This window comes from Pleurodeles waltl, chromosome 1_2 (genome assembly GCF_031143425.1).
Source record: "Pleurodeles waltl isolate 20211129_DDA chromosome 1_2, aPleWal1.hap1.20221129, whole genome shotgun sequence".
Classification (NCBI taxonomy): Eukaryota; Metazoa; Chordata; class Amphibia; order Caudata; family Salamandridae; genus Pleurodeles; species Pleurodeles waltl.
The window spans coordinates 57,270,604-57,283,692 of NC_090437.1; positions in this window are offsets into that span (position 1 = coordinate 57,270,604).

Here is a 13,089-nt window from a genome sequence, read left to right on the forward strand (position 1 = left end):
CAAGCCAGACGCCCATGCTCTTAATATGGTTTTTGGGTGCCGGGAGGTCTTCTAGGAGTTCAAGAATCGGTGTTACTTGAGGGGGGATTGATTGGTTTCCCATTATCATGAACTCCGTATTGTCTCTGTTCAACTTAAGTTTGCAGTCCTCCATCCATTTAGAGACCGCACATAGGCAGGGGGCAAGCTGTGATTTGAAGGAGTCTTGCTCGTAGGAGAAGGAGACCACAAGCTAGGTGTCGTCAGCATAAGACACCAGCGAGAGCCCGTAAGGTTCCACAATTCTAGCTAGTGGGATCATATATATATTAAAAAGTGTCAGACTTAGTGAAGAGCCCTGGGGAACTCCCCATGGGCTTGTAAAATCTCACAAAGAATGGACTAATCAAGGACTTGAAAGGTTCTGCCGTCTAAGAAATGAGTGATCCATCTGAGGGCTTCGTCAGAGACTCCAATTTCCCTCAGTCTATTGAGTAGGATCCCATGATCGACAGTATCAAAAGCTGTGCTAAGGTCGAGCAGGACAATTGCGGAGACCATACTCACATCCATGCGTTTTCTGTCTTCTTCGGTCATCCCTATTAGGGCTGATTCCATGCTGTGCGATGGTCTAAAACCCATCTGGGAGGGATGGAGAATATGGTTTTCCTCAAGAAACTTGGAGAGATGTATGTTTACGTGTTTCTCTAGAATTTTTACAGCAGAGGGTAGCATGGAGATAGGTCTAAAATTATTTAGAATCAATGGATCCAAGTTGGGTTTTTTAATCAAAGGTTTTACTATTGCATGCTTCTACTAGGGTGGTAATGTACTACTAGTAAGAGATAGATTTAATAGTTCTATTAGGGTGGGAACTATAATAGGGCCTCCTTGAAGTAGAATAGAAGGAGGAGCTGGATCTAAGGGAGATCCAGATTTGATGGAACTTAAGATTGTCAAAGTTGTATCCGTAGACAAAGCCAGAAACTTCGTTAACCTTGCTGTATAAGTAGCCTTAATGTTAATCTCTTCCTGAGGGTTGTGGGGCTGATTAGGGAAAGCTGCATAAATGTCTGCGATTTTATTTTGGAAAAACGAGGCAAGCTTGTTACTGTTTTTGGTGGAGGCCTCAATATCTCCCGTATGATCATGGGGATATACTAATTCCCTAAGAATCTGGAATATTTCTCTCGGCGAGTTTCCAGTTTGTTCTATCTTCATAGTATAGTAACTGCTTTGCGCTGCTTTAATTTCAGAATGAAATAGTCTAATGGCATTCCTATATTCTTTTTTAAGGGAGATGTCATAAGATTTCCTCGATTTTCTTTCAAGGCGCCTGCAGTGCTGTTTTTGTGCTTGAAGCTGAGGGGTAAACCACGGAACTCTTGTTTTCCGGTTTCAAACTTTCCCTGCCATGCAAGAGAGCATGGAATCCAAACTACTTGTTAACCAATTGTTGAAGGCAGCCGCAGAGTTTACAATATTTCCCTGCAGCGAGGGTGTGGATTGATTAAGCGTATGGGTCCATTCATTTACATTCAGTAGATGCCATCGTCTATACTGATCTGACCTAGTGGGGGGGAAAGTTGCATTTTTTGTGAGAGTCAGAGTTAAGGGAATTAACATATGGTCTGACCAGACTAAAGGGGATGGTGGAAGGGCTTTTAGCTCCGGAGAGTTACTAAAGACCAGATCGATTGTATGTCCTTTATTGTGTGTAGGCCCTTGAATCAATTGAATGAGATCTAGAGCTTTCATGTCGTCTAGCAGCGTTTTAGCTGTAGTGTTTAAGGATTCCGCATGAATATTAAAATCTCCAAGGATCGTGAAGTTTGGTCTAGAACAAATAAGTTCAGCCACCTTATCTGGGAGGGCGTTGAGGAACTGTTTAGCCGGTCCTGGGGGGCAATAAATTAGGACCCCAGTTATTGTAAATTGGGGGCTGAAGCGGAGAGAGAAAAAAAGACTCTCACAATCAGGGAGGGGGAAGGGATGCATAGAAACTTTTACGGTATCATTACAGATAATAGCAATTCCTCCTCCTTTACCCGAGGACCTGTCAAGTCTTGTAATTGAGTATGAGCTCTGCAGAGGAGAACACTTTAATCATTTATAATAAACTTGGTTTCAGAAATCACATTGATACTTTGTGGAAGGTGCATTTGTCTGGGGTAAGTTTATGCTTTCATGGGATTTATGATTTTTATTAGGACATCAGATATCTGTTTTTAAAATTAGAAATCTAATGCTAAATTGAGATTTATTTTTGAATGTTGACAATTGTCACTGTATTACCAGGGTAACATTTGCCTGGGTGTTATTGGCTGGTTTTGTGTAGGTATTGTGTCTTTAAATTGTGGAATGTATTGTTGGTGTCTTTCATCTAGCGTTCCAGGCTCAGTTGGAGTCTGGGGCAGCAGCTGGGAGATGTTGTGTGTTGTTCCTTCAGCTGATGTGAATAACTGTTCTTCTAAATCAATTTCTGTTTTGGTCACTGCAACTTATCTTGGTGATGACTGGTATAATGAACCTGAGGAACAGCACCTCACTCAGCAACGCTTTGCATCTATGGTAACTTTGGTTAACTTGGACATTTCATAGAACTTGTGTGCATCTCATGCTAAGGCAAGGGTATCCAGAAACCACCTTTTTAACTTTTCTCATAGACTCTACATAATTCCTTACATAATTAATGTTGCAGCACTACAAGCCACCTTACTTCCACTGTAATCAGCCTATACTGTAAGCTGTGTCTTGTGGCAAATGAACTACACTCAGGGGCATATTTATACTCCGTCTGCGCTATTTGTGCGTCAAACTTTTTTGAACCACAATCAGCGCAAACATTGCCCCGTATTTAAACTTTGACGCCCGCGGACGACAAAATTCCGCCGTGTGCGTCATTTTTTGGATGTGGCAACCCGCCTTGCGTTAATCATATGCAAGGTATATACCCCCTCATTTCCCAAAGGACCAGCACTGTAACCGTAAACAGAATCTTAACCAGAAATCGGAAATAGTCTTACTATTTTGGAATATTGCAGGTCTAGCTAATAAGTTAGGCAACGAGATCTGGGCTAACTTTCTAGAAGACTATTCATGTGTTTGCCTACAAGAGACATGGCTTTTAACTCCTGTCCATCTTAATGGCTACAAAACATTTCACACTCCTGCCGAGCAGTCCAGGTATGGTAGATCTAAAGGGGGACTGTGTACATATATCTCCAATAAGTTATCCTTACAGAATTTAGAGATGCAATTTATGAGTCCATACTACCAAATGATAGAGAGCAACCTGGACCACAAGACCCACTTAGTCATTATTAATTTTTATAACAATGTTGCTCCAGAAGAATATTCCAATATTTTACTGGAAATGGGAAATGACCTAAAAAAAATATGTGAAAAAAACAACCGTGAGATCCTACTGATTTGGGGTGGTGATTTTAACGTCCATCTGTGTAAAGAAACTTCTGATAAGATATGTGGTTGGGTCTCGAAAGGTGTAGGTGCAAGCCTTCATTTTTCTCATAACACTCAAGGAGATGAAATGAATCTATTGGCTCAAACCTATAACCTATCCTTTGAAAATGAATTATTTTTGGATGAATCACAGTTTAAACCAACGTATAATGGAAGGGGCGTAAATACTGTGATTGATATTGTCCTAATGTCAACTCACTTCGCACACTATCTTACAAACTACACCTTGCATGATATTGCAATTAGTGATCACTACCCCCAGAGCATGAATCTCCTACCATCCCCCCTTTTAGCAGCTTGGGAAGATAGTATTACACTGGTAGACGATATTGAATTGGTGCCGCGCAATGGATACACTATGAAGTGGTCACAGACAGACCCTAAGTCTTTGTTGAAACAGTTAATATGCCAATGTAAACATGCTTTCGCAGACTGTTTAAGAGAGAACCCACATCCAGGGCAATGTCTAAGTGCGTTTAAGATGATTACTCAAACCATAAAAGAAGCCCTCACTACCAGAAGGAGTAAGATAGGAAAAAAAAAGGACCTGCAGATGGTTTGACCATAACTGCACCCAAGCACATAAGAGACTGAAAAAGGCCCTAAATGCCCCAAAAAGGTGCTTAAGTGATATATGTAAACGCAGACAGGAATATAAGACAGCAATAAAGGAAAGGAAACTGACTATGAAAACAACCCTGTGGGAAACTCTCCACATAGCAAGTCGTAAGAAAGATAATATACTCTTTTGGCAGACAATAAATTCCCCCGTGCTAGGGGATAGAGACATTCCTAGGATGGAAATCGCCATCTCTGAAAAAGACTGGGTTGCACATTTCTCTAAAATATATTCATTGACGAGTGATACAATAGACCGTACACATGATCATGATTCCCAGGAAGGTCCGCGCCTGGTTATAACCCCCCAATTTAGCCTTCAGGAGGTAGAGGAAGCCATAATACTAAGCAAATCATGGAAAGCGCCGGGCCCTGATGGTGTCCCGATTGACATATTCAAGGCCAATATTGAGATGTGGGGGCCTGTACTGACGCAGACATTGAGGGCTATCTGCATATGCGGGCCCCTACCATCTTGGAGAGATTCCAATATTATTCCAATATACAAAAAGGGTGACCGCCTTTATCCAGCCTGTTACAGGCCAATCTCCCTGCTGGACACAACAGCTAAATTAGCAGGGAAAATAATTCTGAATAGGCTGCAAACATGGGTGGAAGAAAAGAACGTTTTATCCCCGGTCCAGTATGGATTCCGGAAAGGAATCGGAACAGTGGAGCAAAGCTTAAATTTAAGTCTCATTATTGGAAAGAATACTAAGATCAGAGCAGGTAATCTGTACCTGGCCTTTATTGCCTTATCCTCAGCTTTCGACTGTGTTATTCATGATAAATTATGGGACATTCTAAATAGCATGGGGGTAGAACCGGCCTTAATTCAATTTATACGTGAAATGTACACAGGGTGCAGAGCAAGAGTGAGGTATGGCTTAAAAGGGGAATGTACTCGCCCCTTTGGTCTATACAGAGGAGTGCTCCAAGGCTGCGTTCTCGCTCCGTTCCTGTTCTCAATGTATACAAATAACTTAGACAAAGAATTGGCCACTTAGTGTAAAGATCTACCCCAAATAGACAACCGACCCGTTCCGGCATTACTTTACGCAGACAACGCAGTATTAATGGCCAGGACCCCAATAGCTCTCCAGAAACTCCTAACAACCTGCATCACATATATGTTACAGTTGGGTCTTACTGTCAATCGCTCCAAAACTTTCATCATGAACTGTGGAGGGAAGCGCGGCAAAACTTATAAAACCATTATTGCGGAAAGGAAGGTCGAAATTGCGCAAACCTTTTCGTACTTGGGCATAATGTTCGATAAGCTGGGTTCCTGGGCCAACTGTAGGAATACGAAGAGAATGCACCTGATCAAAACAACGATGGCACTACGACTTTTCTCTAAAAGGCATGGGGGGATTACACCGCCAAACATGATAAAGATCTATAAAGCCAAGTGCATCCCGGCCGTCACATATGGGGCAGGAATTTGGGGTCATACAAATTGTGATTTGGTGCAGACAGTGGAAAACGATTTTCTAAGACATCTGCTGAGGGTACCAAATGGCACTTCATCGTATGTCATTAATTTGAACTCGGGGTCCCCTTTATTGTAGACTTGATAAAGATCCAGCCACTATTATTATGGCATAAAGTTTGGACCTCGGAACATACCGGTTTTAATAAGGCTATCCTGACCGATTGTATGAAGTCATTATATACATCAAGGGTACCATGGTTAAAATACATTATGACCTTTTTTGAAAAAATGGGCAATAAAGACTACTATACAAACCCAGTTTCGCTGGGGAAGATATCTAGGAAGGACCTGAGCATTCTGGCATTAAAGTATCTAGAAGTCATACGTTGGGGGGCTGAAATTAAAAAAAACACCGTCTCTCATAACCAAATAATTTTGACGGTCGAGGGCATGCAGCCGTACTTGACAAACGTGGTACACCTTCGCCATCGTTACGTTCTTACTAGATTCAGGCTAGATACGTTTCATCGCCTAGTTTCATTTCCAATTATGAACGATTGGTCTACCTCGTTAAAACCATGCCCCTGTGATGCAAAGACACCTCAATCCACAAGCCATGTGGTTTTATTCTGCAATTTCTATGCCTACCAGAGAAAGTGCCTAGTAGTTCCACTCTTAAGGTCAATCAATCTCCCCCAGTGTCGTACACCTTACGCCTGCCTCCAGTCACTATCTTCTTTAGAGATGTGCGGAACTTTGGCTAACTTTTTATGTACTGTATTAAAGATAAGGAAATCCATGGGGGTGGTGATGTAATTGTAATTTACTGTGATAGTTTTTTTTTTTAATTCGATACACTAGACAGTCTATTGTTGTGTGCTTTTTACTTTTTTACTACTTTATTTATTCAATTTTATTATTATATATTGAAATGTATTACAATTGGAGATTTTTTATGACTTTTATGACTTTTATGACTTGTTGAAAGTCGAATAAAGTTTTTTTTGTGTTGCATATGCAAGGTAGGCGTTCCCGCCCAAAAAATGGCTTAAAGGGCCGTGTGTCGTATTTATGCTTTCGGACAAAAATGACGCACGGCCGGGAGGCGGAGCCAGAAAATGACACACAGCCCGATTTGCGTCAAAAATTAATGCCTGGGTCAGGGCAGGCGTTAAAATGGGGCAAACACACCTGTATTTAATCAGAACACACAGAACAAACAGCAGAGCAGCAGAGCAGCAGAGCAGCAGAGAAGCAGAGCAGCAACAGGGACCCATGGAGGTGATTCTAATCCAGCATGCACGCAGACGCAGAGCTCAGCAGCAACAACAGCAGCTACAACAACACCAGCAGGGACCCAAAGGCAGCGCAGAAGGCAGGAGAGGATATTCCGCCCAAGAACAACCCTTCAGGGCGTCAGGGAACACAACATCATACAGAGGTACCGGTTGAACTGGCAGGCCATTCTGCAGCTGCTGCGAAATATTGAACAGCAGTTGGCCCCCACTTTGGTGACACCCCGCACCATCCCAACAGAAACAAAGCTGCTTGCCGTACTTCACATGCTGGCAAGTGGCTCTTTTCAAACACCTGGTGCCCAGGTTGGCGGAATATCACAACCAAGATTCTCCGCCTTTTTGCCCAAAGTGCTGGACGCCATCATTCGACTGACACCCGCCACATCTGCTTCCCTAACACACTGCAGGAGCAGCAGGAAACTAAACAGGGGTTCTACGCAATCAGTGGCTTCCCACACGTCCTTGGTGCAATCGACTGCACACATGTACGCCTTGTTCCACCTGCTGCAACTGAACACCTCTACCGCAACAGGAAGCACACACATTCCATCAACGTGCAGGCCATAGTCGATCACCAAGGATTGATCACCAACATCGTGGCTAAATATCATGGGAGTGTACATGACTCATACATCTTCCGTCACTGCACCATCAATCAACACTTCCAGGATGGACGGTATGGCAGTGGACTACTTGTTGGTAAGTACAAAAACCTACTTATATACACACTGCACAGCAACCCTCTAGGACACACAACACATACACCACAACAGCAACATGTCAACAGGAACACACTGAGGTCCTGACAACACTAGCCATGTTTCTTAAGTCACCATTGAACCTGTCACACTACGGAATTTACTGTACAGCCTAATGTGAAGACGTCAATGAGTGTGGTTGCCGAAATGTCACCTTGCAAATTGTAAGTGTCCCAATGACCTTTACATTAATACATTGCCTAAGTCTAAAGGTATGGGATGTCCAGGGTACTTTCATATGAACGTGTTAACAACACTTTCAATTTTAACTGTGCATGGAGCTATCATCTCACCCCCAGTGAAGACACACGGACACCTGTATCACAAGTCACAATGCTAGGGAAGGCACACTGTACTGAAAATCCCAAAACATACTGCTGACAAACGGTTAGCAGACAAACACTTGTTCAGCCAAGGAAACAACACAATGCAGATGGTATAGCCTACAAGCATAGGATGTCACATTAGTACACAAAAGAGTCACAGACAACACAAGACAACTACTGCCATTAAAGGTCTTTTCAATAGTGCCATCTACATCAACATGATCCCATTCATTTTCTCTTGCAGCTGGTCAGGGGTATGGCATCCAGCCATGGATTATGACACCATTTGGCAATCTGAGTACAGCTGCAGAGCGTGCATACAACGAGGCCCATAGGAGGACACGCAGCATTGTCGAGCGGACCTTCGGCATCCTCAAGTCAAGGTTCCGCTGCCTCAACATCACTGGTGGCAGCCTCCTGTATTCCCCCGAGAAGGGCTGTAGGATCATCCTCACATGTGCAATATTGCACAACATTTGTATCCGAAGAAACATTCCCCTCCTGGAACCAGAGCCACACATGCCTGAAGAGGAGGAAGAGGAAGATGCTGGCCTGCAACAGGAGGGGGAACTACAGAACACAGCTGCTGGTATACGCAGGCGGCAACAGATTGTAAATAATTTCTTCTGAATATGATCACCTTCACCACTTTAGTTAACAAATTTAAATAAACACCTATTATAATCACCATATCATGGTCTGGCTATTCCTTTTTACACACCTTCATCTCTACTTATCAGAATAAGAGTGTTGCCTCATGGAGCATTGCTGAGATTCTGAGTAGGACGCGGAACATCCCAGAGCTTATGTGATGCCTAACATACAATGGTCACATACACACACACTCTTAATGACATATATCATGTACATATCTCCTTTGAAGGCCTATAGCAGAGGACCACAACTATTTCACACATACATGTTGAAAGCAAGGTCCAACGCAGCATATGGCACACAACTGAGACACCATCACTCAATAAGGGGAAAACAAGCCTCATACATGAGGCAGTCAATGTGCTTTGGCATCACTCACAGGAATGTCTGACAAGACCCTTGACAGCAGTTAGTCCAACTGCATCCAATATTTGCAAGGAATATCTGTGACTAGAGTTCCATAGAAGCAGAACATAGACAGCACAAGTGCCACACATATGACATGCATTGCGCACATGACATTCCATGTACATGTCAGCCCATTTCCAAACTCATTACACACCCATGCACCTGGTCACAACCCACCTGTCGGAAGAGGTCCCTGGAATACTAAGATGTGTACCCTGATAATACCTCGTATACAAACACAAACCAACATTAGCAAACCAGTGTGCTACACCCTTTCCTATGGTATGCCATTGTTAAAGAACATCTGACTGCATGGACATCAGGTCAATTTATACACTGTCTTCTAGTTTCAAAGCCCTGTTAGCACATGTAGATTACTTCCCCTTGTGAAAATGTCTGTTGGCCCTTAGAATGCAAGTCTCACCTACAGGACTGGTGAGAAACAGATGCAGCCCACACCTGTGATCACCTCCATGCACACCAACCATTACAAAAAGCACTGCCCCTGATGATGCCTGGAACAGCATAGGAGTTGCCATAATGTCAAATACATCGTAAACCATTGATAGTAATTAAGCCGTGTAACACAGCCCTTGGGTTCATTTGTCACCTTCAAAAACACATGACATACACAGATTGACATGTCAACTGTCTAGTTTGTCCTCCAAACAGTCTCAGTCTGACCACTGATTATGTAACTTGTCCAGTAGCTTGCTCCTGAATCATCTTGCATTCTGTCAGCCTGACTGGCAACTGTCTGTGCGTCACACTAAAGTATCCCTGTGTCTACATATGTACCACACTTGCGTTAGCAAACCTGCCATTCATATGGGGGCATTGGGCATGGGCTTCTACCATGCATACACAAATACATTGTATAGCATCATCTGCCTTTTAACTGCACCATTTGAGTTAAATCCTCTTGGAAATGCAAAAATCATGGCCCATCCCTTTTCTGGGTTGCATTTATGCATGAATGACAAAGTGTGACAGTGTCCCAGGGTCATAGGCAGGGATTGTGTACGGGTCTTTCAGCACAACCAGCAACCTCTGATAATGTACATGACTAATACACAAATGTCAGAACCATGACAGTTCACACACAGCATCACAGTGCGCACAACATAGTGATGGGCCGTGTGTGGTGAATAGCTGCGAGAATAAACAGCACAGAGGCTATGATGTTCCCAGATGCAGTGGGAAGTGCAGAGGCCAACCTGTGTACAAATGTTGTAATGACACCTGCTGGAACATGACAATTGAGACATTATCTCACTCAGCACACCAAGGTTGCCCTGTTGACAGTCTCATTACACGTCTTTAGTGACAGGGTGGGACCGTCCACATGTTGGTTCACATGTCCACATCTACTTTACTCACATTGATCAACAAAGGATACTCAGTAGTTACAGGAATAGCTGCCAATGGCTCATGATGAGTCCTGGTCCGAACTGTGACAAATTACATCCCAAAAAATCTACAGGATCATCATTGGACCACACACATGAACAAGACACCTATGTGCAATTGATCACTGGAAATATGTGGACACGTGCTGTCTTGTATGCTGGTCCACCACAGCCGCTTGATAGTTGGGGCTCACTTCTATGGCCTCAACTGTGGTGTCATCATGCATATGAGATTGACCCTCATCTGTCTGTGCAAACAACATGGTACCCACTTCCTCAATGCATGTGTATGACTCAATGTGGGATTCATCAACTAGTGCCAAGGAAGCTCTTACCAATACTCTAGGACATAGGATGTAGAAATTGTGGACCTTTGACATGAACATGTGTCTGCCATCCATCTTGTGCATGCTATGTCACATGTGGTGTCTACGTGACCCTAAAACTTGGAAGTATACTTTGCGGGTTTTGTTACATGTATGACTAACACATGCCCTTGCTCATTCCAATGTTTACTTGCATCTTAGGGTTGGACGCATGGACGTCACATTCATAAAACCAAATGTACAATAATGTTTCTTGTGATGTACACACACACCTGGTCAACCAACAAATTAGTTGTCAAAGCACACACTTTGAGCCAAAGGCAAATAGGTATTGTACATATGTGCGTCACATTGCTATCCTCTCCTTATAGCAAAAATGCATAATTTGTGCCACACATATGTGTAGGCCACACTTATGACCATCTATGACGTCAGCCAACTGTAAACATACTGTGAAGCGTGTAGTGGATGATGTTCCGCTGCAGTATGATGTCACACATGTGAACATACACCATCAACACAATACTGCCTTCAATTAGCCAATCTCTGATGTGTTCCAAATGTAAAATAACCAAAAAACAAGTAAAAATGCCCCAAACCAGTTAATGCACTGTAATTTTGACGTCCCTAGCGGTGTGCGGCATTTTTTGTTTACCAAAACTGTATTTGTGTAATTTTTTTTGACGCACAGGAGTGAAATTAGCCCGCATCCAGATATTTGTACAGTCCATGTATCATTATGTGGATGCAGGTTAATATTCACGTCTGTGCGTACAAACAAATGACGCATAACGCGAAAAAGGCGGGTTTTTTCATACAGGAAGTGATGTAATAGGATATCCTGTTTACAGATCATGTACAGTGGGTGCACTTCACTTTCACTTTGCAGTCTATGATCCTTCTAGACTGTGTGGCTGTGTAGAGAGTGTTGTCCAGAGATTTTGTGCTGTTTTTGTCCTGTGTGCTATCAGTAAAGTCCTTTTGTGAAATACATTTTGTTTGTGTATACTGTAGTACTGTGTTTTGTCTACATTTGTCCATTTATCTTGTGTATTTCTTGTTTGTGGGAGTCTGTTGTGGGTAGTGTTAGTTTGGGGATAGTTGGGCTCTTTTAGTGTTTAGGTTTACTTTTTTTCTGTCTTTTCACCCCTACTGTCACCCATTTCCCCTTTCTATTTCTTTTACCCCTATTCCTTCTCTTCAATTATAAGTATGTCTGGTAGGCCACGTCTTGGCAGGATGGGGGAAGAGGAGTTGGGGGGCTTCATCTGGCTGGTGACACATTTCTTGCCGCTCATGATCCAGGCAGGGGGCAGGGTCATACAGGGCTACCCGACAGAGGCGAGCAGAATCCGGTGGGGAAAGGTGCTGCATCACCTGCAGCGTGTGTATGCCAGCCAGAGGAGTGACTACAAGCTGAAGCACCAGTGGGCTGACCTCATCACCAGGGAGCAGAATCTCTTGGACCACCTGGGAATCATGATTGGTGGCACTGTTGGTGAGTACGACTATTGTTATTGTGCACAAATGAAAGCTCTGTAGTGACATCAGTGGATTAGTGCAATGTCTGCCAGCTAACTTGATGACTGTGTGTAATTTTGGGGACATATAAGGGGATCATTGATGCACTATGGCAAGGATCACAATTGCTAGCTGTCAGGTAGCACGTGCTCAGCAAACTTTCAGGTATCGTTACCCTGAAGGAAATTGGTGCGGCCTTTCTGTCAGCACAGCTAACAAAATAGGAGCCAATCATGTCTATATAGGGTATTATTGACAGAGAAGTACAGATGTACCAACATTTAGGCCAACTATGTTGATGCAATTGCTAGACTGACTTTAGAATCACTACATGATGCTGAATATGAGTGCTGCCTTCACGACAATTTATAATAGCAAAGTGGCTCAAACATTGGTCTCATGTGAGTCTGGTGAGTGTGGAAGGAAAGTGTTCACAGAAGTACTATGAATGTGTGGGATTATTGTGTTTCTTAATCTTTTAGGATAAATGTCAGTTCATGAATTGAATACATCGTGTAAAGGTGTAAGGTGCCCTCAGCTAACATCGTAAGATGTTTGTTGGAATCGTTTGAGCCACAATCCAAATATGGATGGCAGTCCAAGTGTATGCACATGGATTAACATCTCCATGGTTGGTGCAAATCACCATAGCTGGGCCACATCAATTGACTATACTGTAACAACAGGATGGCTTACAGGAGTCCATGCCCCTCCCTCTGTACATTGGGCCTATGTGCACTAAATGTGTCATGGCCACAAGGCATGTTTCACTGGTAATGCAGTCCTCAAGTAACCAGGCGTTGGATGTTTCTCTTGGATGCACATGATAAGACGATTACACTCCATATTTTTTAGTGCTCACCAATTATGGGGC